The sequence below is a fragment of the Salvia hispanica genome, chromosome 1 (genome assembly GCF_029641045.1).
Source record: "Salvia hispanica isolate PSC_SH4W2 chromosome 1, Shi_PSC_v1, whole genome shotgun sequence".
NCBI lineage: Eukaryota > Viridiplantae > Streptophyta > Magnoliopsida > Lamiales > Lamiaceae > Salvia > Salvia hispanica.
Genome location: NC_142692.1, coordinates 32802838 through 32825629, shown reverse-complemented (window position 1 = coordinate 32825629; position 22792 = coordinate 32802838). Strand labels below are relative to the sequence as shown.

The window sequence follows — 22792 nt, the reverse complement described above, 5'->3', positions numbered from 1 at the left end:
TTGTGGTGAGTTTTGAGTGAAACGCTTTACACTTTGAGAGGTGACTTGGGTGAAACTTGAACTTATGTGTAATGCTTAACGATCTTGACAAAACTGACAACATGAACCATATTTTGAGGAGAAAAATCAGTTGGGCTGCATTCTTGCTTGAATTTCGGGGAGGTTGAGTATGGTTTGTGTTTGATAAGCTTGACCCTTGTAGTTTTGTATATTTTCGTTTGAATCTTGTTTTATGTTTGTGTCTTGTACATGTCTATGAAAGGTTGTTTTAATTAGTGTGTTGAAAGAAGAGGCAAGTGACTTAAACTAGCAATTGAGTGAAAAGTTCAACCACATACTTGGGACAAATATGATTCAAGTGTGAGGAGGTTTGATAGGCTAGTTTTCGTCACTCGGATTAGATCACTTTTCGCACTTTATTAGTTGAATATTTGCATGATAAGATGCTATTTTGGCAGGGAATTGAGCTTATGGATCAGAGGCATTGTAGAAAGGCATTTGTAGTGGAGTGATGCAAAAAGGAGGCAAAAAGTGCAAGAATTTGAAGAAAATCAAAAAAAGGGCAAACTGCCCAAGCTGTTAGCTTGGCCAAGCTAGACCCAACGGGAAAATGCATGAAGCCACTTGAGCACAATTACAAGACTGCTTCCTTTTGCAACACGTGTCCACCTCCGTCTAAGGCATGAGAAAGTGGAAATATCTTTTGTTAAATGAGAGAGATGTAAAAAAATACTGAACTAAGTTTGGGACCAACTACCAAGACATTCCATCTATCATCTTTAGTTTTAATTTAGCTAACTCTCTCTCTAGAAAATACTCTCTTTCATTTTCAGAACAGGAATCATCTTTTGCTCACCATGGGGTGAAGTTGTAGTTTGTTTGTAGTGTTTGAATGCTCTAGCTCTTTTGTAGCACTTGGTTTGGTTGTACTCTTGCTAGCATCTAAACTCCATAGTTAAGAGTGTTGGCCTTATTTGCTGCATATTGAAGTAGTATTTATTGCTCTAAGTTCTTGTGTATTTATTGCTCTTGTTGTTTAGTTGTGTTTGTTAGCTAGTTGCTTAGTGCATTTAATTTTCGTTTTCATTGTTATAATTTAGTTATTAGCTTGAGTTTATATTACTTCTAAGTCTTATTTTCAGTTTGTGTTCAAGTATTTTGAAGGAAAAGAAAGCACCAAAAAATATTTTAAGTTTAGTTCTTGTTTGAATGTTTAGGCTTTAGCTTGTTATTTAGCTCTAGTGTTTGTTGCTTTCTTATTAGTTAAAACACCTTTTGAAACTTTTAAATCAGTTTCTCTTAGCTCATTTCCTCAATTGTGTTCGAATTTTGTGGAAGAAAATGGAAGGAAAAAACGTTTGTGCAAGATTGCCGGTTGATTTCGTGATTTCCGCCGTTTAGTTGGGTCCGATTTGTATGTTTTTGCATGGTTCATGTTGGTCTCGTTTTTTCAGCATTTCTTTCACCATGTTTAAGTGTTGTTAAGCTTCTTTATCTTCTTCATTGAGCCTTTAATTTTCAGCTTTTAATTTGATGTTTTCTATGCATGTTTTGGTTGGTTTAATTGATGATTTTGTGTTTCCAAGGTTTAATTAATTGTGTGGCAGCCATTTCTTTTCCTTCCTCATTTCTTGCGTGTGACAGGAATGGAATTAGGGAATTAGGATCACCTTTTAGAAGTCAAGTTCTTTAACCATTAGTTGGAGTGTTTTGTCCATTGGGTTTGCACATTGGATAATAGGGATTAGGGGACACAAAGTACAACACCTTTTCCCATCTCTCTCTCTCTCTTTTCACTAATTAGGATCTGATATAATACACACTTTCACCACTTCACACGCCACTTTAGCCTCCATTTCAGTTTCAGCTTTTAGACCACCTTTTAGGGGTCATATTCCTAGTTTTTATAGCATTTTCTAGCTTCCCTTTAAGAGTTCCTTTAGTTTTATTCTTCCTTACTTTTAAGTTAGTTCCTTTTGCTTCTGAACTTAGTAACACTCATGCATTCCAGTTTGTCCCTTTGCTGCTCTGTTTTATTTCCGTAGAGTTCTAATTTTCGTCATTGTCTGAGTTGGCCAGTTTGTTACCTTGGCCAGTCTGCATTCCAGTTTATTTGCTTAATCTTAAGTTCGTTGTTTGCTTTCCTTTTACTTTATTTTCTAGTTCCCACTTTGTTCGTAAGTATGGTTTAATTTCCGTAGTTAAATTTTCTTTCCCTCCTAAATTAAAGCGTGACGGCATCGCCAAACTCTTAAGTGTTGAATTACATAACGGATACGACCGTTCCTCGTGGGATCGACATCCGACTTACCACATACTAATTAATAGTATTATGGGAAGTGGGAACATATAAGTATTGTTGAATAGGAAGAACACGCGCCTACGACACGCGTGCAAAATCCCTTCCTTTAAAACTTGTACCCCAACAATTTCCGGACATAAAAATGTTGGTCGGGTGTTTGCACCACTTGATTTAATAATTCCTTCAAACTCTTTTGGTCACTTCGAATAATAAATTCCCGGCCTAGGAGATATTGTCTCCATTTTTGAACGGCTTCCACAATTGCGTATAATTCTTTATGATATGTGGAAGCCACACGACGTCTTGGTCCAATTTTCTGCTGAAAAAAGCAAGAGGGTGATCAAATTGAAGAAGAACAGCCCCAATACCTGTGTCTGAGGCGTCCGTTTCTATGCAAAAAGGAAGAGCGAAATCGGGCAGCCTGAGAACTGGTGCTGTCGTCATTGCGGTCTTTAAGTGCTCAAAAGCATCAGCTGCTCCCTCTGACCAAACGAAAGCATCTTTCTTTAATAAATCTGTTAGGGGTGCTGCGATCATAGCATACTGTGCAATGAAATGGCGATAATATCCTGTCAAACCCAGAAAACCCCTTAATTGCTTGACTGTCCTCGGTACTGGCCACACCGACATAGCTTCGATTTTGTGTGGGTCCGAAAGAACACTTCGACATTTTCACAAAAAATTGGTGATCCTGTAGAAGAGACAAAACGCTGGCCATATGAATCCCATGCGACTCCAGAGTAGGACTATATATCAGTATGTCATCGAAAAACACAATTACACATTTCCGGAGAAGCGGTTCGAAGATACTAATCATGGCAGCTTGGTAGGTGGATGGAGCATTGGTTAGGCCGAACGGCATCACCAAGAACTTGAAGTGGCCATCGTGAGTTCGGAAAGCCATTTTAAAGGTGTCCTCGTCGTGCATTCTGATCTGATAGCTTCGTAAAAAATTTAGCCTCACCAAGCTTGTCAAACAATTCATCTGCCGTGGGAATAGGAAAGTGGTCAGGCACCGTCGCCGTGTTGAGGGCCCCGTAGTCAATACAAAATCTGAAAGTCCCATCTTTCTTCCGAATCAACAAGAAGGGTGAGGAAAACGGGCTCTGACTGCGCTGTATTATCCCTTGCTCTAGCATGTCCCGCACTTGTCACTCTATCTCATTCTTTTGAAAATATGGATAGCGATAAGGGCGGACATTAATAGGTTTGGTGTTGGGCAAGAGGTGAATTCGGTGGTCAAACTTACGTCATGACGGCATGCCATGGAGACGATTGAACACCGATCGGTATTGCTCCAGCACGCTCAATATTGGTTCGGGGATGGCTAGGGGAAATTCGTCCTCTGTGCCGATTATAGCTCTCGGTTCCTGCTCCTCCAACTGGATAATTTCGTACAGTTCATGATCTGCTGAATAGGCGGTCATGAGGGCCAGAGTTTGACAAGAAATCTGCTTCAGACCCAAAGACATCCCCCTCAAGAAAACAGGCTGATCTCCCATATAGAACTCCAATGTCTTCTCCACAAAATTAGCCGAAACTTTCCCCAATGATTCGAGCCAAGTCATTCCCAGAATAACGTCAGGGCCGTGGTGCTCGAGAATGTGGAGGTCGACCAGAAATAATGTGCCCTGCATACTCAGCTTAGTTTGACGGGCAATATGCGTGCAAAGTAGCGAGGCGCCATTACCCACCAACACACGGAACGGTCGAATAGGTGTAAGAGATAAATGCAGCGCTGCTGCAATGCGTGGGTGGAGGAAGTCCATCGTTGCACCTGTGTCAATAAGGACTCGGACCTCTTTCCCTTCGATCGAACCAATAACATGAAATGGTATCGACCGTGACTGACCCTCTAAGGCATGGAGATGAGAAAGATCAGCTGTGATTACCTCGTCATCTGCCGTAGGTTCCCCTGCTGTCAGATCCTCTTCCTCTTCGATCTCTTCTCCCATGTAACACAACAACTTTACCTTGCACGCATGGCCCACCGCCCATTTCTCCGGGCAATGCCAGCATAATCCACGCCGCGATCTCTCTGACTTCTCCGCGTTGGACACCCTAATCGGTTGCGAACGACACCCCGAGGCTGCTGGCTGACCCGTCGGTTCAATTGGTGTGGTGCCGGCTGTACCTCCTGGGCCTATGGATACGGGAAAACGGCTCTCTCGACCCGACCATTGACGCCTAGCAAAAGAAGAGGACTGATGCTGCCTCTCCTCTTGTGTCGTCGCCAAACGCAAAGCTAGAGCCATTGCCGCTGCTAGAGTTGTCGGTCCCTGAAGCTCCACCTTTTCCTGAATTGGTTGCTTAAGCCCCGCAATAAAAATTGGTATTAGATACGCCTCCGAAAGATCCTCCACGCGGTTCAGATATCGTTCAAAAGTGGCATGGTACTCAGCTACCGTACCCGTCTGAACCAATTCCGCAATGAGACCCGTGTAATTCCTGAAGCTTTGTGGATCAAACCTGTGCCGCACATCTTCCAAGAATTCTGGCCAAGACACAAATTCATTATTTGCGGCGATAGTTAAATATCCACTCGGTAGCAGGTGGGTCGAATAATATCACCGCATAATGAAGGCGATCCGCCTCCAGAATCATGATGTGATCGAAATAATATTGGACACGTGAGATCCAATTTGTTGCATCAGATCCATCAAAGTGAGGTGCACGCATTTCTACTCCTTTTGGGTGATCCAAGTTTTGATGATGAAATCGACTACGACGCTGCGGAGGGTCCTACCATGTCGTGTATCGATCATCCAACTGTCTCTCATCTTCCCATTCCTCATGACGATTTGCCGGTGGGTCCCAAGGTGTGCGGTTATGGCGAGGGCCCAAGTAGTGGTGGTCATGACGTCCCCGACGGTTATTGTGACGACCCCCTCTGCCACGAAAATCACCATGGCCGGTGTTGTCACCACGGCGACCGCGACCGGGGCCCCAACGATTTCGCAGCCCAGTAGTAGGGTGTCGACCCTCCATCTCAAAATCTCGCTTAAAATGCTCTTCCTGATCTTCAAATTCCCAATCATCATTATCCCACTTATGACGCAGCGGTCCAGGATCATGAACACCCGGTTTCCCCAAATCGTCGACCCGGCGATCAGTTCGATCTAGCCTAGACTCCAATTTGTCAAATCGGTCCAGCATCTTCTCAAACCCCTGGGTCACCGGATCAACAATCACCTTTCCCGAGTTGCGCGACGTCCCACCCGAGCCCAGCGGTATAGCATTAGCGCCAGAAGGGATCCAAGAAGAAGATTCGTTAATGTTGTTCGTTTTTTATGCCATGAGTACTGGATGGAAGCACCAGATGTTACATACGTCCTCCGTAACGGTTCCGATAACTATATCCGGTGGAGAATTGCGAAGCCTGGCGGCTCTCAGAGCTCGACGGAGATGAATTGCTGACTGACGCGGGGGTTCCCGTCGGCAGTTTAAGATTGAGTAACTTGTGTTTGCACATTCAAGTGGGCAAAATATTTCATTCATAAAAATGCAGTTAATGAAATAGCCCTATTTATAGACTAAGGACCCTAGGGTTGATTCGACGTAACCTAAACATTCGGGAAAGAATCAACAAAGAAAATCCGAACGGGGCTTATAATACGCCCGACTCCACAAGGAATTAAAATAGTTCGAAAAATACAAAATTAAATAAACATGGAAACAAATACTAAAATAGTTTGCTGCTTCTATTTGGCGACGAAGTCGCGATACTTCTCCGGCTGTTTGATGTTCTTCTGTGGCCTCAATTCTCTATCTGATGGCTCATTCGTCTTGTCTCCTTGCCCCATCTGCTCGCTTGCGTCGGGCGGTGCTTCTTCCTCTGCATTCGGACTCTGCTCCTTATCAATACTTACATCCTCTCTCTCCGCCGTTGAGCTGCTCTCTGGTATGTAAGTTGTGTTCCTAACACAAATCTGAAGTGTTGGACAACTGATAGTTACCACTTTCCAAGGCTCCAGTGCCTAACGCTTTATTGTTGTCCATACTTGGATGAGATTCCATTTCGTATTGCAGAGATTCCAACACTTCAACTGATTGAGATCGACGATCAAAACCAATCTCTTTTGTACTCAGCAAGAATAATACTAGAGGAACAACGGGAACATTGGGGAAAAGAAGACCTAAAAGTTGTTGTGAAGCATTCTTGATCTTCTTTCAAACTTGAATGTATGCTTCGTATCAGGTAAAGTTTTCATAAAAGTTGCAAGGTTTGACATCATTTTTAGCAACCATACTTTATAGAGTAAGCTAATTAATAGGTTATGCAAAGGCACACACTTTGCCAATAGCTAAGCATCGTCCTCTCTCTTGAACATTTCTCAATTTGTAGAATGTTGGTTGATTCCTGTCATTTTTTCTTCTCGTTTTCAGATGCAGAACTTTGATGAGGTATCTGATACTGATGAAAGAGGCAGATAATTAAAGGTGCGGTGGCTGGTGATGTTTGAATGATTGATAAGCTCCTAATCTACTTTCAAATGATTCTTAATATTAAATATTGTGGTATCATGTATTTCTCATAGTTAAATGTCTGTTTGGACTGGCATTCTTTTTCACATAATTACATTGTATTACTCTACATAGTATAGTAGGGAGGAAATTGGCTTCTACGAATAAAAGTTAGATGAACATCAATCATGAGACTACAGAAATGTCCAAATTATTATATCGTGATCATCAACTAGTGATCAAAAGTTTAGCCAAAGATAGCCCTTTGGGTAATATTAATCTTTCTATTGTTTGAACCGGCTTATCAGTTTGTCCTGTTTATACTTTGTCATCTATTTTTTCTTGTTTGAACCAGCCAAACAATGACAGGATGTTGGAATAATTTCGTTTTCTATTACTTACACACAACAACATCCTATCATTCCCATATCATACAAAACTAGAGAGACAAAGACAAATTGTTTGGCTAGTATGGCTTATGAAGCTGTGGAATCCCTGCAACAAACCTTAATCCTAATCCTTCAACGTGATGACAATCTCATCACTCGTCGTGTAAACCTACGAATTATATCCATTCACGACAAAGCTGTGGTATTGCAGTTGAACCTCAATCATTTTCCAGAAAAGGAAACGATAAGGGAGGTAGTAAATACAACTGAAGAGATTATTCAATATCTTTTCTCCCCACAAAATCTATCTGATTTTAGATTTTGGATGCATAGAGCCAACTGTTAGACTGTTGGGGAAATTGGCTGAGGAGATCAATTCAACTGCTGGATGTGTGGTTGACTACTGCAAGAGCAACAACGTACGGCAACTATGTGATCCTGCTGCTGTTAGTTTATCATCAAGATCTTCACTCAAGAGTGAAATTGAAGATCTGACAGCAGCAACAGAGCTGAATAAGCAGATTGTCAGAATTTCAAAACGGTTGAGAAGATTAGCGGTGAAAATAAAGTCAACTGCTATAGAATTAGTGGATGAAGATCCGATTGATTCGCCACCAATATCTCCACACACGAGCACAGATGTTGTTGTTGATTTTAATGAACATCTGAGTGATTCTGCTGCTGTTGCATCATCATCAAGACCTTCACCTACAAGCAAAGATGTTCTGGTTGGTATTTATGAAGATGTGCAACAGATCATGGACCGGCTCGTTTGTGATGACATACTAGAAATCCAGGCCATCCGTATTGTGGGCATGGGAGGAATTGGTAAGTCCACTCTGGCTAAAATTGTTTATGACAATCTATTGATTAAGCAACATTTTGATATTTGTGCTTGGGTCACACTATCCCAAGATCATAGTACAGAGAGTTTTCTCTCGGTACTACTAGCTTCGCTCAAAGGAAAACTAGGTCTAGTTGGTAGGGAATCGTTAAAAGCAACTGAAAAACTGGAGCTTGAAATTAATGAAATCTTATCAGAGAGGAATCGTTTCATATGGAGTGAGCCAGCTCGGGATACGTTTCAAGAAATTTACAAAATCTTATGGGGGAGGAGGTATCTCTTAGTATTGGACAACGTTTGGAGTTTGATGGGAGTTCGATATCCCTCACGCTGGCTATTTCCTGACAATCTTAATGGAAGCCGGATCATGCTAACAACAAGACTAATGAATGTAGCTGCCCCTAATGGCCCCGTTCATATGATGCATTTCTTGGATGAGGAACAAAGTTGGCGTCTGTTCCAGCACAAGGTTTTCGGAGATCAAACTTGTCCTCTTGAGCTACACACTGTGGGGAAAAAGATTGTAAAAGGATGTGGAGGACTGCCCCTCTCAATTGTTACTATGGCAAGGCTTTTATCTATGATTCCTAGAACTCCAAAGTTGTGGCAACAAATTGAGGTAAATGATGGGCAGCTGGGAACAATATTATCTTTAAGTTACAATCACTTGTCTCAACATTTGAGAAAGTGTTTCTTGTGGCAGGCTTCCCTCGGGATTATGAGATCCATGCCTCTTAACTCATCAAACTTTGGGTAGCGGAGGACATTTTGGAATATCAAAAACGCTTTGATTTTGAAACCGTAGAAGAGGTAGCAGAAAGGAGCTTGGAAAATCTGATAGAGCAAAGTCTAGTGTTAGTCACAAGCCGGAAAATTGATGGAAAAATCAAAAGTTGCAGACTGCATAATATGGTGCAAGACTTTTGTGTGAGACAGGCCAAGCAAGAGATGTTCCTTCTTTCGGTTGCGGACTACCGCCCTACACCTATCTTGAGAAGACATTTTCTTCCACAAGTCCTCCAAAATCACCACCGTATAAGTGTTAGCTGGTCTGATCTACATCTTAAAGACTCTACACATGGTTCACGAACTACTTTTGTTATATGCATCCCGCAAAGAGGGTATAGGCCCAAGGGATCTGTAGGGAACTTTACTTCACTTAAGGTCCTTCACGTTTTACGCAAAAATGATCATTCATATTGGGAGCTTGGTCAAGTGTTTGAATTGATTGATCTCACTTACCTTGCTTCCAACATTCCCGATAGTATTATTCCTCCGGCTATATCAAAGCTTCATAATTTGCAGACTTTAATTATTTATAGACCTGAGGTTCATTTACTTGTGGAGATTTGGAGCCTGAGGCAATTAAGACATCTTATCGCCTTCTCATTTCATCCTTTCCTCCTTCCCGAAGGAGTAACTCTTTTGCAAGAAAACTTAAAAACATTTTCTCTGGCAACAAACTTTGTATGTAGTGAAAGGATGGTAAAAGTGATCCCAAACATAAAAAAATTGGGAATATGCTACTCTAGAGATAAGTTTGGCTCAGTCTATCATTTTGACAATCTTATACATTTGCTTCAACTTACGAAGCTGAAATTGGAGGTGCATAATTCTTTTGTTCTAAATCTTGAGAAACAAGTTTTTCCTCTATCGCTGAAAAATCTAGAACTAAATGGCGAGTGGATTTCTTGGAAAGATATGGCGATTGTTGGTTCATTGCCTAAACTTCAAGTGTTGAAACTAAAGAACTATGCTTGCAATGGGAGACACTGGGAAACTATTAGGGGAGAATTTGTCAATTTGAGACTTCTGCTTATTGATAAATCAAATCTGAAATGTTGGAGAACTAATTGAAGCCACTTTCAGAGTCGTTGGTGCCTAATGCTTCATCGTTGTCCATACTTGGATGAGATTCCAAAGGATATTGCTTATATTCCAACTGTTGGAAATAGAATTTGGGTGTCTCAAGGATGTTGGAAAGAGAATTAGGAATTCCCAACCTATTGGAAAGGGGAGATAGTATTTATAATGAAGAGTTCCAAGTTGTCTAGTCCCTAGATGCATTTATATTTCTTGCCCTATAAATACCAATATACATTGTATCCTCAAAACATAATTCAGTGAATAAACAATCTTTTCCAATGTTCAATATCTGATTATTCAACATGGTATCACGAGCAATGTTTCGATCCTAATTTTTTTTTTCAATCCAAAATCAGAAAGCTCGAACTCAGAATTTTTCTTCATCATCGTTCAGTACCTTTCCAGCCCTCCGGCCAAGATCTAGCAATATACGATTCCTTTTTTTTTTTCCAATCTCAAACCTGCTAACCAAAATCAAGTGATATCCAATTCAAATGGCCAAATCAATTGAATCAGTTTCAATAGGATTCAAACTCCTCAACAACAAATACGACAGCCTCCAGAGAGAAATCCTCAAGTTTGGGGATGATACAACAGCTGACGAAGCTTTTGGCATCGTCAAACAAGAAAGGCGTACCGCGGTTTGGAAGCCGTCGGTTACACCGACCGTCGAATCAGGGGAAGCAAGAATTGGGGCCGGCCTTGGAGCTCGATTCTGTCAGCCACCACCACCTACTCAGAACAGACCACCAGCCCCACCACACGCCCGGAATCAGCAGCCACCACAGCTACACGGTTACCAGCGGGAGGAAAGTACTGGAGCCGTCGCCACGGCGGGCAGCCAAAAGGCTACCTACGCCGGCAACGACCCCAGAATGACGATTGAAGAGCCAATCGGAGGTGGGTGGTGGGCAACGGTCGAAGGCGATGGCGATGCGGGGGCGACGGCGGAGATAGCAAGAGCGCGGTGTGGGAACGCAAGTGAAGGTATTGGGTTTGGGATTTTAATCCCAAACCCTCATTTGTCCCCTTTATTACAAAATCCCCCCCATACTTTACCCAGAACCCCCCCAAGTTCCGGAAAATTCGAAAAAATGCCCCATTCAGTCAATACTTACCAAACTGAACCCCAAAATCCAAATAAATCCGAACCTGCCAACCAATGTTTTTTAAATCCTGTTTTAGGACATAAAAATTGGTCTACCATGGATGATTCTTCTATAGCTCGATTGTGTAATGTACAATCTACTGGGGGTAAGAAAGATAAAAGATGGATTTTTGATTGCGGTGCTACTGATACTATGACGTATGACTTGGCAGATTTATGTAGCTTAACAACGTCACGGCGAAAATATGTTGAAACTGCCAGCGGAGAACTAGCTCGGGTGGAGGGCGCTGGCACTATTCGAATTTCTCCATCTTTAACTCTGTCCAATTGTCTTTATGTTCCATCTCTGTGCCAAAAATTGATGTCTGTCAGCCAAGTAACAAAGGAACTTGATTGCACCCTTTTGATGCATCCTACATTTTGTGTTTTACAGGGTATTCGGACGGGAGCAATTATTGGGCGTGGCACTGAGAACCACGGGTTGTACTATGTGGATGAGATTGCTCAATCGTGCAAAGTGATGTTAGCTCAAGGAACTTCAGAACAGGACCCCATGTTGTGGCATAGGCGGTTCGGACATCCATCTCTAGGTTATTTGAAAGTTTTATTTCCTGGTCTTGTTTCGACTTCGGCTTTTAATTGCGAGACTTGTGTTTTGGCTAAGAGTCATAGACAATCTTTTCCTTCTTCTGATACTAGAGCTGATTCTGTGTTTTCTTTAATACATTCTGATGTGTGGGGTCCGTCTCCTATTGTTGGGGGACATGGGTTCCGTTATTTTGTCCTATTCATTGATGATTGCACTAGAATGACATGGGTCTATTTTTTAAAAAATAAATCCGATGTCTTTTCTAAGTTTGTCGATTTTTACTCTATGATTCTTACCCAGTTCCAAACTAAGATCCAAATTCTTAGGTCCGATAATGGTGGGGAATTCGTGAACTCAAAAATGAAAGTTTTTTGTGCCGAAAAAGGGTTATTACATCAAACATCTTGTGCCTATACACCTGAACAAAATGGGGTAGCCGAGCGAAAAAATAGGGTTGTCCTTGAAATGACTAGAGCTCTCCTTCTTGATTCAAAGGTACCAAAATATTTCTGGTTAGAAGCTGTTGCTACTTCCATTTACCTTCTCAATCGCCTTCCTACTCGCACCCTAAGCATGAAATCTCCTCTCCAAGCCTTATCTTCCTTAGCCACAGTCCCATCTACTTTATCTCTAAAACCCCGTGTTTTTGGATGTTCAGTATTTGTACATATTCCCAAAAATGACCGTACCAAACTCTCTCCTTGTGCCCTTAAATGTGTGTTTGTGGGATATGGTATAAACCAGAAAGGATATCGATGTTACGACCCTAATAGTCGACAGATCATTACCACAATGAACTGTCAATTTTTGGAAAGTGAGTTCTTTTATGGTTCCCAACTTACGAGTCAGGGGGAGGAGAATATGATTGACTTCCTAAGTTGGTCACCTATGCCATACACAGCGGATCCTACTGAGAATCCAACTGAGCCGGCTAATATTGCCCCCGAGCAAGTCTTGAACAATATACAACCCGTGGAGCGCAGTGACCCACCGATAACCCCTCCGATACCTGAGGTAAACAATACTGCAATTGAAATTCCTGTTATTACTGATAATTCTCCTGAATGCTACCCAGTAGATGGAGATACTGGACAATATGTTCTACCTCGACGGATTAATCGTGGTGTCCCACCCAAAAGATATTCGCCGGAAAGGGGAGGGAAAGCAAGATATTCAGTTGGGAATATAGCCAGGGCAAACTTGACAAAAATGGCCAAGGCTTTTGAAGAAGCACTATATGAGGAAGAGGAGATTCCTTAGTCAGTTGAAGAAGCCATGAAGAGTAAAAAGTGGAGAGAAGCAATGCAAATAGAATTGAAAGCACTGGCAAGGAACCACACTTGGGAAAAATGTTTGCTCCCAGAAGGGAAACGTGCAGTAGGATGTAGATGGGTATTCACAATTAAACGAAGACCAGATGGGTCCATTGAAAGATACAAAGCTCGATTGGTTGCAAAAGGATACACTCAGACTTATGGCGTGGATTACTCAGAGACTTTTTCCCCGGTAGCCAAGATGGATACAGTTCGAGTATTGCTCTCCGTTGCAGCAAACAAAGATTGGCCTTTATATCAATTCGACGTTACAAATGCCTTTCTACATGGAGAATTGAAGAAAGAAGTCTATATGGAGAGCCCTCCTGGTTTCGAAGGAGACTTCAAAGAGGGAGAAGTGTGCCGACTAAAGAAGACACTGTATGGACTGAAACAATCTCCAAGAGCATGGTTCGGGAGATTTGGTGCGGCTATGAAGAAATATGATTATCAACAAAGCAACGCAGATCACACATTGTTCCTAAAAAGGAAAGGAGATAAGATTACTTGCCTACTGATCTATGTTGACGATATGATCATAACAGGAAATGATGAAGAGGAGATTGCTCAACTCAAGAAAAACTTGGCAACTGAATTTGAGATGAAGGATTTAGGAGCACTAAAATACTTTCTTGGAGTAGAAGTATTAAGATCAAGAAAAGGAATCTTCATTAACCAGAGAAAATATATTCTTGACCTATTGGCAGAAATAGGGATGGTGGATTGTAAGCCAGCAGAAACACCCATCATTGTCAACCATGGCTTGCAGATCAAGGAAGGTGCTCAACTAACAGACAGAGAGCGGTACCAAAGGCTTGTTGGGAAATTAATCTACTTGTCTCATACTAGACCTGATATTGCATACGCAGTCAGTATAGTAAGTCAGTTCATGCATCAACCCCAACATGAACATCTTGAAGCAGCGCTAAGGATAGTGAGGTATCTAAAAAGAACATTTGATCACGGTATAATGTTCAAGAAGAATGATCATTTAGAAATCCATGGGTACACAGATGCAGACTGGGCAGGGAATCCCGTTGATAGAAGATCAACCTCTGGCTACTTTACATTCGTTGGCGGAAACTTGGTTACCTGGAAGAGTAAGAAACAGAAAGTTGTGGCACTCTCAAGTGCAGAAGCAGAATTCAGAGGAATTAGGAATGGATTGACAGAAGTATTGTGGCTAAGAAGACTAATGGAGGAATTAGCATTGTTACCACAGAAAACATGTCAGCTCTTCTGCGATAACAAGGCTGCCATCAGTATATCAGAAAATCCAGTTCAACATGATCGAACAAAACACGTTGAAGTTGACAGACACTTCATCAAAGAAAAAATTGAGGCAGGAATTGTTGAATTTCCATTTGTTCGATCCAAAGATCAACTCGCAGATATTTTGACAAAGGCAGTTGGTGCAAGAGATTTCTCAGTAGCACTCGGCAAGTTAAGTATCGAAAATCCCGTTACTTAACTTGAGGGGGAGTGTTGGAAATAGAATTTGGGTGTCTCAAGGATGTTGGAAAGAGAATTAGGAATTCCCAACCTATTGGAAAGGGGAGATAGTATTTATAATGAAGAGTTCCAAGTTGTCTAGTCCCTAGATGCATTTATATTTCTTGCCCTATAAATACCAATATACATTGTATCCTCAAAACATAATTCAGTGAATAAACAATCTTTTCCAATGTTCAATATCTGATTATTCAACACCAACGGTTGAACTGATTGAGATCGATGATCATAACCATTCTCTTTTGAACTCGGCAAAAATTATACAAGAGGAACAGCGGGAAGTAGGATCAGATCACCTAAAAGTTGTTGAGAAGCGTTCTTGATCGTCTTTCAAACTTGACGGTGCGCTTCATATCAGGTAAGAAATTCATAAACCTTGCAAGGTTTGACATCATCTTCCTCTCTTTTGAACATTTCTCAGTTCGTAGAATGGTGGTTGATTCATGTCAGTGTGTTCTTGTCGATTTTTCAGATGTGTGGCTTTGATGAGGTAGTTTATTTGATACTCCATATTTTACTTGACTAAAAAGAGGCAGAGAATAAAAGGTGCAATGGAGGGTGATGTAAGCTGAAGTATGAATGGTTGATAAACTCCTATAGTACTAGTTTGCAAGCTACTTTCAAATAACCAGTGTTTTAAAAACAGGACCGAACCGGCCGGTTCGATTGGTCGGACTGCAAACCGGTGCATAGTCCGGTCAGGTTTGCACTATAAAACCAGTAGAGCATCAGGACCGCGAACCGGTGCTTGGAACCGGCTGGTCAGACCGGTTTGGCCGGGAACCGGTTTTCTGAGTTTTTAAAGAGTTTTTAAAATTTGAGTTTGGTGGGGCTTGAACTCCCACTCCACCACATGTACTTGAATAATATATTATGAACATTAATTATTGTTATATATTAAATAATTACTATTAGTTGTGATATGCTTAATATTAACTACCCCTCACTAAATTCTACTTTTATTTGTATAATGTATACAAATAATAGATTTTACCTAAGATTTAATATTATAGTATATATATTATTAACATAGTTTATTACTCCATATTTACTAAATACGGAGTAATACTCTAAACTTATTAATAAATCATGTTTAATTTATGTATTAACTAATAATACTAATATAGTACTCCCTCCGTCCCGCTTTAGCAGTCCCATTGACTTTTCTGCAATCTTTTTGTAAAAATGATAAAAAAATAGTTAAAGTGGAGAAATGGTAAAGTAAGAGAGACAATAATATAGATAAGACTCTTCTCTATATTATTCTCTCTCTTAATTTACCATTTCTCCTCTTTAACTATTTTTTATTATTCTTACAAAAAAAGAGCAGAAAAGTCAATGGGACTTGCTAAAGCGGGACAGAGGGAGTATATATTTATCCAAATTAACTAAAAATTCATGTTTGGTTTTATATATTGTCTATAATATTATTTCACCACATAAACAGTTTTGAATTAATATAAATTTTATTTATTTATATATGAAAAGTATGTACTTTTTTAGTTATTCTAATTAATAATTTATGTATTTAATTAGTATCATTTAAATTTTATCATTCACTTATTTTAAATAGTCTTCCTATTTAATTTATATACAAAGTTTAATATATGTTTTTGTTATATATTACTATTAATTATAATTTATTACTCATTAAATTTAATATACTTTGTAAGGATATATTTAATTAATTATATTTGCAAGGTAAAACGGTTCGACCAACGTCATCTTATTTCAGTGCTATACCACACCAACGTCATCTTATTTCAGTAAGCCTATCTAGGTTGTGAAATTATTCTTTTTCTTTGTTTAGAACTGACCGTGTTACCTTAAAGTGGACGATGCCCACAACCGGTCTACTAAAACAAAGACTTAGACTTTGTAAGTTACTTATACATTTAAATATGCAATAAAAATCCATTAAATGTAAAACATAACAACATTATGACAAAAATAATCTGTTTATTCATTTGGAAAATAAAATAAGAGTTTTAACAGTATTCAATCACTCGAAAGGTGATTTCTAGTATACAAACTCTAACAAAATCCAGGTGGAGGTTCCATGAAAACCGGCTTTGGTAGCTCCCCATGTAAGAAGGCATTAGTCACATCGAATTGGTGAAGTGGCCAATCCTTGTTGGCAGCAATTGAGAACAGTACCCTTACGGTGTTGATCTTTGCTACAGGCGAAAAAGTTTCATCATAATCGATCCCATGGGTCTGGGTGTATCCCTTTGCCACAATCCTGGCTTTGTATCTCTCCACCGTGCCGTCTGGCCTTCTCTTTATCGTGAACACCCATCTACACCCAACAGTCTTCACTCCTTTAGGCAATTTGCCTTTTACCCATGTATTGTTCTTCATTAGTGCCTTCATCTCCGTGATCATAGCATCCCTCCAGTGTTTATGTTTCATTGCTTCCTCCGCCGATTGTGGAATTTCTTCTTCTTTATACAATGCGGCCTCAAATGCTCTGGCCATCTTGGCCAAATTCCCTTGCACGAAGTTCGCTACTCCGTATCTACTCTTCTTTCTAATCTTTTCAGGAGAGTATCTCTTTGGAGGCACTCCTCTTGTGATCCGATTAGGAAGAATGTATCTCCCAGTGTCACTATCAACCGTGTTATCCTCTTCTAGGGAATCTATACTTACATGGTCAGGAGAAACTGTATTTTCATTGGGATCAAGAATTACCTCAGATATCATTTGAGAAGGATCTGGGGGCGGATGAGCTGACTCTGGTGGCGAGACCTGCTCGGCGGCAGTGACAACTGGTTTTGTTGGATCCTCAGTCGAAGAATTTGGAAATAGCACCACCCAACTTAGGTAGTCCGATAAACTGCCTGGATCACTCTCCCCCTGACTACTAAGGTGGGTGTGGTAAAAGAATTCGGTTTCCAAGAAGTTACAATTCATGGTGGTAACGATTTTTCTGGTGTGAGGATCAAAGCAACGGTATCCCTTCTGGTTCACCCCATACCCGACGAAGACACACTTGGTCGCACATGGTGATAATTTGGTTCTCTCGTGTTTAGGGATATGAACATAGACGGTGCAGCCAAAGACTTTGGGTGGAAGGTTTAGGTGCTGGGGAATTTTGGTCATTTTGGAGAGGATATCGAGTGGAGTTTTCTTGTTGAGGATTTTTGTAGGTAGACGGTTCATGAGGTAAACGGATGTGGCTGTGGCTTCGGGCCAGAAATGTTTGGGTACTTTGGATTCGATCATGAGAGCTCGGGTAATTTCTAGGATTGTCCTATTTTTCCTTTCTGCAACCCCATTTTGTTCAGGTGTGTAGGCACAAGATGTTTGGTGGATCATTCCTTTTGTTTTACAAAACTGGGCCATAGAACTATTAACAAACTCCCTCCCATTGTCTGACCTAAGGGTTTTTATGGTGGTATGAAACTGTGTTTGGATCATTTGGAAGAACAAAATAAATTTTTCCACAACTTCAGACTTATGTTTTTCAAAAAATATATCCAAGTCATTCTAGTGCAGTCATCAACAAATATCACAAAGTAACGAAAAATACCCCCAACAATTGGAGCAGGGCCCCACACATCAGCATGTATCAAAGAAAATATGGTATTCATACGAGTGTTTGTAAGTTTAAATGATTGTCTGTGGCTCTTGGCCAAAACACACGTTTCACAAGAAAAGTCTGTAGGAATCAAAAGGTTCGGAAAAAGAAGTTTAAAATAATCAGGAGAAGGGTGTCCTAGTCTTCGGTGCCATAGCCAAATTTCTTGTTTCGTGGACCCGTGAGCCAGCATTGCACTGCCATGTTGAGCTATCTCGTCCACATAGTAAAGTCCTTGCTTCTCAGTGCCACGCCCAAGAATCCTCCTCGTCTGAATATCATGTAATATGCAAAAAGTAGGGTGCATCAGAAGTGTACAGTTCAAGTCTCTAGTCACGTGACTTATGGACATTAATCTCTGGGAAAGTGTAGGAACATGTAAACACTTTGATAGGCGGAGAGTGGGAGAAACGTCAATGGTTCCCGACCCAACAACAGTGATTAATTCCCCGTTTGCAGTCTTAATATATGTATCGGTAACAACATCATAGCTACTAAAATCCTTCCGGTCTGGGGACATTGTATCTATGGCCCCACAATCAAAAATCCAACCCCGATCACTAGTTCTATCACCATTATAAACATGAAATGCAGCTGAAACATTTTCTAAAGGTGCAAAGGGGTTTTTTGATAAGAAACAACAAGTATTTGGGGATTTTTGAGTCTTTGTCAAAGTCTGGGGTCGGTTTTGATAATTCACACAATCTGGGGGTCGAAATTTAATATCATGGGGTTCAAACTGTAATAAAGATTTCTTATGGGGGATCAAAATAGGATAATGAGCAATAACTAGGGTTTGGTTTTAAACCAAACCCTCTACCTCCAATGGCGGCGCCGCTCCGTTCCTCCTTCTCGGCGAGATTGCCCGCCCCCCGTACGCCGCCGCCGCCGCCGATTGAGGCATGTGTTCCCGGCGGTTTCTCCTACCCCATCGCCATCTCTCTGTTTCCAGGCCCGGTTTGCCTCTGTTGTCCTCGTTCATCGACGCCGATGGCGAGTCTCGCCTGAGCTCTTGCCTTCTGTTTCTCCTCCCACCATTCTGGGTATCCGATTAGGAAGAAGCACTCCTCCTTGGTGTGTCTCGGTTTTCCGCAGTGAGAGCACATCAGCCGGGATTTATCCGGCCTGTTTCCCGGCCGGTGAATGGCTGCGGTGGGGTGTGGCAGTGCGCCTTGGTTAGGTCGCCGACTTTGGGCGGCTAAACCGTGCCCGATTCCTCCCCCCTAGATAACGAATCGGCGCTCCTGCCGTCGGCTCCTCCGGTGAGTGAAGGGGATTGACTGATGCTTCTTCGAGTAGCCTCCTTCTTCACATACCCATAGGCAGCCTCAACTGATGGGTGCGGTTCTTCCTTGAGGATTTCTCGCTTAATCGAGTCATACTCCTGGTTCAATCCTGTGAGAAACTTAATTAGTCTCTTGCTGCTGGAGAATTCTCTGAATTGGTCTACACCCTTGTCGCAGCAAGTAATCGGTTGTTTCTGGGAGCGATCGATGTTGATCCACAGCCCATTGATTCTTCGATAATATGTTTCCAGGTCGAGATCTCCTTGTCTAATGTTGATTGCCTTTTCTTCCAGGTCGTAGATGAGATATGGATCTGCCTTACTATCGTATGTGACCACAAGGCTATCCCACAACGCCTTTGATGTTTAGTGGTGTGCGAAATCGGCGATGATATCGTCTTTGATGTTATCGACGATCCATGAGAACACGACTAGATCGTCTTCCTCGCAGTCGTCATACCCCTTGCTTCCGGGTTCGGGGGGCTCCTTCCTGATGTGCGAGTAGGCCCCTCGGCCTCCTATTTTGACCTTCATCAATCTTGACCAGATTGGGTAGTTTTTTCCGTTCAACCTGAACGCAACGGTGAAATTCTTGCTGTTCCTTAATCTCGTTGGAGTTTTCAGATCATTCTTGGTGTCTTCTTCACTGTCTGACATTGTTTCTGATGTAGGATTTGGTTTCTGTGGTTGATTTGGCTATATGGGTCGAGAATTGGTATATTGTGGCTATGGTGATTTTGTTCTGAGCCAAGATCGTTCCTGCTCTGAGGCCATGATAAAAGGATCGGTAAAGAGGAAAGGTTTTGTATATTATTTTCTGATAATTACATTGTACATGGAGTACTATTATATAGGACTAGGGATTGCTCTACAAGGTAAACCTAATTAACATAATTACAAAGATTGCATATCTCCTATAATTGGTAAAGAAATAATCTACCCTTATCTTCCTCCTGATACGGTATATTCTTCTCCAACACCATGGTTACAACGAAACTGATTGCGATAAATACAAACGGGTTGAGGAGATTAGCGGAGAAATTAAAGTCAACAGGGTCAGGGAGAGAATTAGAAGTTGAAGATCTGAGTGATTCACCTCCACTCACGAACAAAGATGTTGCGGCTGGTTTTGATGATCATCTCACTTATTCTGCTGCTGTTGCATCATCATCAAGACCTACAAGCAAATATGACTTTGCTGAAGATCCGAGTGATTCACCATCGATATCTCCACCCACGACCAAAGATGATGTGGTTGGTTTTGATGAAGATATGCTACACATGATGGACCGACTAACTGACTGTTCATCCTATTACTACTTGGAAATCCTCCCTATTGTCGGAATGGGAGGCATTGCTAAGTCAACACTTGCTAAATGTGTTTATGATCATCCATTGATTAAGCAACATTTTAATATTCGAGCCTGGGTCACAATATCACAAGATTATACTGTAGCATGTATTCTCTCGCAATTACTAGCTTCGCTCAAAAGAAAAGTAGGTGGAGATGGAAGGGTTTCGTCGAATGGAATTGATGTAGAGAAGCTTGAAATTTACCAAATCTTATTGAGGAGAAGGTATCTCATAGTAATGGATGATGTGTGGAGTATGGAAGCTTGGGATCGCATACGGTGGCTACGTCCTGACAGTCATAATGGAAGCCGGATCATTTTAACCACAAGGCTAATGGATGTGGCTACTTCTGTTGCCATATCGCGCAACATTCATATGATGCGTTTTTTGGATGACGAACAAAGTTGGCGTTTGTTCCAACAAAAGGTTTTCGGAGATAAAGATTGTCCTATTGAGCTAAAAAGTGTTGGGGAAAAAATTGTAAAAGGATGTGGAGGACTGACCCTCTCAATTGTAAGTATGGGAAGACTGTTATTCGGGATTCCTAGAACTCCAAAGTTGTGGCTGCAAATTGAGGGAAATGATAGGCAATTAGAAACAATATTATCTTTGAGTTACAACCACTTGCCTACATATTTGAGGAAGTGTTTCTTGTATATGGCAGGCTTCCCTAAAGATTATGAGATACATGCCTCTGAACTCATCAAACTTTGGGCAGCTGAGGGCTTTATACAACGGCAAAATGAATCTGAAAGCATAGAAATGGTGGCAGAGGAATCTTGGAGGATCTGATCAAGCAAAGTCTAGTTCTGGTCACAAGCCGGAAAAGTGATGGCAAAATCAAAAGTTGCAGGCTGCATAGTATGGTGCGGGACTTTTGTGCAAAGACAGGCCGGGCTAAAGAAGTTCCTTCTTCCTATTATGGACTACTTCCCTAATCCTATCTTGAGAAGGCATTTTCTTCCAAAAGCCCTTCAAAATCATCGCCGCATAAGTTTTAGTTGGCATGATCTTAATCTTAAAGACTCCATGCATAGCTCATGCACTACTTCTATTATATGCATCCCTGAGAGAGGGTATAAGCCCAAGGGCTCTGTAGAGAACTTTACTTCACTTAAGGTCGTTCATGTTTTACGTAGAAGTGATCATTCATATTGGGAACTAGGTCAAGTGTTTGAATTGACTTCTCTCACTTACCTTGCTTCCAACATTCCCGATAGTATTGTTCCTCCAGCCATAGCAAAGCTTCAGAATCTACAAACTTTAATTATTTATAGATATGGGGTTCATTTGCCTGAGGAAATTTGGAATTTGAGGAAGCTGAGACATCTTATCGCCTTCTCATTTTATCCTTTACTCCTTCCCAAGGGAACAACTCTTTCTCTAGAAAACTTACAAATGTTGTCTACGGCAACAAACTTTATGTGTAGTGAAAGGATGGTGGATATTATCCCAAATATAAAAAGATTAGGAATATGCTATTCTGAAGCAAAGTTTGGTGCATGCCATTTTGGCAATCTTATGCATTTGCTTCGACTTGAGAAGCTGAAATTGGAGGTGCATTGTTCATTTGTTCCACATCTTGACAATCTTGTTTTTCCTCCGTCACTGATAAAGTTAGAATTGATTGGCGGATGGATTTCTTGGAACGATATGACAATTGTTGGCTCGTTGCCTAATCTTAAGGTGTTGAAACAAAAGAGCGAGGCTTGCTTTGGGGAAGACTGGGAAACCATTGAGGGGGAATTCGATAATTTGATGACTCTTCTTATTGATGAATCAAATCTGAAGTGTTGGACAACCAAAAGTAGCCACTTTCCGAGGCTCCAGTGCCTAACGCTTCATCGTTGTCCATATTTGGATGAGATTCCATATAATATTGGAGAGATTCCAACACTTCAACTGATTGAGATGGATGATCATAACCAATCTCTTTCATACTCGGCTAAAAGAATACAAGAGGTACAACGAGAAAGTTGGGGAAATGAAGACCTAAAAGTTATTGTGAAGCGTTCTTGATCCTCTTTTGAATTTGACTGTATGCTTCAAATAAGGTAAAGAAATCATACAAGTTGCAAGGTATGGAATCATTTGTAGCAACCATACTTCATAAAAATCAGTAAGCTGGTTAAGAGGTTATGAAACGGCACACACTCTGATTCCTGTCATTTTTACTTTGGTATTTTC

At 41.1% G+C, this 22792-nt stretch overlaps 1 long non-coding RNA gene and 2 pseudogenes across 1 annotated transcript; all 3 read left to right on the top strand.

The window, feature by feature from the left end:
• The first annotated feature begins 6482 nt into the window (after window positions 1–6482).
• LOC125220871 (putative late blight resistance protein homolog R1B-16) lies at window positions 6483–14710 on the top strand (annotated as a pseudogene).
• Window positions 14711–18797: 4087 nt separating this feature from the next.
• LOC125191402 (uncharacterized) lies at window positions 18798–20165 on the top strand. The gene is made up of 3 exons (XR_016134718.1): window positions 18798–19462; window positions 19547–19835; window positions 19924–20165. It is a non-coding gene; the product is annotated as an uncharacterized LOC125191402 (long non-coding RNA).
• Window positions 20166–20203: 38 nt separating this feature from the next.
• LOC125220157 (putative late blight resistance protein homolog R1B-14) lies at window positions 20204–21554 on the top strand (annotated as a pseudogene).
• The last annotated feature ends 1238 nt before the right edge of the window (window positions 21555–22792 follow it).